Below are 2,423 nucleotides of genomic sequence, written 5' to 3'. Positions count from 1 at the left end.
TCGCCCGGCTAGTTTTTTGTATTTTTTAGTAGAGACGGGGTTTCACCGTGTTAGCCAGGATGGTCTCGATCTCCTGACCTCGTGATCCGCCCGTCTCGGCCTCCCAAAGTGCTGGGATTACAGGCTTGAGCCACCGCGCCCGGCCAACACCACTGGTCTTTAATGGTGATACTTCTGGGCTGTATGGGATATAATGGAGGTTCTGTCACATTATAGAAACCTGCCCTATGCACCCCCAAACCTACTTTATTTGTCTTTTCTTTTTGACCAAGTCTTGCTCTGTTGCTCAGGGTGGAGGGCAGCGGCGTGATCTCTGCTCACTGTAACCTCTGTCTTACGGGTTCAAGCGACTCTCATGCCTCAGCCACCTGCCTTAGATTACAGGCGTGACCCACTATGCTGGTCTTTTATTTTATTTTTTAGAGAGACACTCTATCACCCATGTTGGAGTGTAGCAGTGTGATCATAGCTCACCACAGCCTTGACCTACTTGACTCAAGTGATCCTCCCACCTTAGCCTCCTGAGTAACTGGAATTACAGGTGTGTGCCACCATACCTGGCTAATTTTTAAATTGTTTGTAGAGATGGGGTCTTGCTATGTTGCCCAGGCTGATCTTGAACTCCTGGCCTCAAACAGTCCTCCCACCTCTGTCTCCCAAAGTGCTGGGATTACAGGCATGAGCTACCGAGCCCAGCTGCCTTCTTTCCATTTTCCTTTCCCTTTCCCTTTCCTTTATTGAGACAGAGTCTTGCTCTATTGCCCAGGCTGGAGTGCAGTGGTATCATCTCGGCTCACTGCAACCTCCACCTCCTGAGTTTAAGCAATTCTCCTGCCTCAGCCTCCCAAGTTGCTGGGACTACAGGTGCCCGCCACCACGCCCAGCTAACTTGTATTTTCTGTAGAGACAAGATCTCCCTGTGTTACCCAGGCTGTTCTTGAACACCTGGCCTCAAGCCATCCTCCCACCTCGGCCTCCCACAGTGCTGGGATTACAGGCGCGAGCCACTGCACGTGGCCTCTTTCTTTCTTTTTTTTATGAGGTGGAGTCTTGCTCTGTCGCCCAGGCTGGACTGCAGTGGTGTGATCTCTGCTCACTGCAAGCTCCGCCTCCCAGGTTCATGCCATTTTTCTGCTTCAGCCTCCAGAGTAGCTGGGACTATAGGCGCCCGCCACCACGCCCAGCTAATTTTTTGTATTTTTAGTAGAGACGGGGTTTCACCGTGCCAGCTAGGATGGTCTTGATCTCCTGACCTCGTGATCTGCCCACCTTGGCCTCCCAAAGTGCTGGGATTACAGGCGTGAGCCACCGCGCCCGGCCCGCATGGCCTCTTTCTATGATTAGACCTATTTTGGCATCTCTTAGTGTCAGTTTGTTTTATTTGTTTTATTTGTTTGTGCCCCCCTTTCTGTGTCTCTTTTTCTCGTCCTTCCTCTTCCCTCTCTTATTCTCTCTTTTTCATCTTGGCTCTGAGGGCGACTCTCCTGCCCACAGGCTGGCTGTCTTACTGTGTCTGTCTCTCTCATACTGTGGGTGTCTTATCCCTCTGGGCAGAAACATGGCTGCAAGGCTGAGCAGTCTAGATGTCACCACCCAGAGGCAAGCCAGGGCCCCACACACTGATCACCCCGGAATCCCTGCAGCCCCACACCAGCAAGACCACGCTACAGCCCCATCTCCCAGCGACTCACCTAGCGACCAGTAACCACGGCCATTCACGTCCATCCTCCAGAATCAGTGCCAACTCACCCAGCTTACAGGGCAGGACAGGTCAGGCCACTCTGTCTCCCTCAACCTCACGCCCCAACTGCCTCCCCACAGGGCTGGGGAAAGAGGCATTGTGAGGTCAAAAGTCACCAGAGAGGGGCCAGGGGCTGAAGGGAATTGGAGTCACTGCCAAAGTGCCATCCAAGGTGTGGGGTTTGGGCTTCAGGTAATCAGAGCCCAGTTGATCGAATACCTTCAGAGAATCAGCACGTGGACTCCTGGGTCTGGCGGAGGAGGGGCCGGGGACCTGGACTCCTGGGTCTGAGGGAAGTGGGACTGGGGCCTGTACTCCTGGATATAAGCGAGGAGGGTCTGAGGCCTGGACTCCTGAGTCTGAGGGCAGAGGGGCTGGGGGCCCAGTCTTCGGGTTTGAGGGCGGAGGCAGCTAGAGTCTGGACTCTTACTTAGGTCTAAGGGAGGCGGGCCTGGGGGAGCAGGACCTGTTGGTCCCTTGGTCTTCTAAGGCCCATCAGCACTTGGGTCCCCGGAGGCCTTCACTTACCTGTGTGCCTTCCCTGGTCGTCGTCTTGTCTGAGCTGATCTCCAGGCTGGGACCAAAGGTCTCTGGGGTGGGAGGCGCTTGCGTTTGACTTTACCCCAGCATGGAGGAGGGGGCCAGAGCTGACTCAGCTCTTTTTTTTTTTTTTTTTTTTTTT

At 54.1% G+C, this 2,423-nt stretch overlaps 1 protein-coding gene across 1 annotated transcript in view; it reads left to right on the top strand.

Moving 5' to 3' along the window:
* BCAT2 (branched chain amino acid transaminase 2) overlaps nucleotides 1–2,423 on the top strand; it is a 41,037-nt gene that overhangs the window by 26,432 nt on the left and 12,182 nt on the right. The window lies entirely within an intron of this gene.

Source organism: Theropithecus gelada, chromosome 19, assembly GCF_003255815.1.
Source record: "Theropithecus gelada isolate Dixy chromosome 19, Tgel_1.0, whole genome shotgun sequence".
Lineage (NCBI taxonomy): Eukaryota > Metazoa > Chordata > Mammalia > Primates > Cercopithecidae > Theropithecus > Theropithecus gelada.
This window is presented reverse-complemented; position numbering and strand designations above follow the sequence as displayed.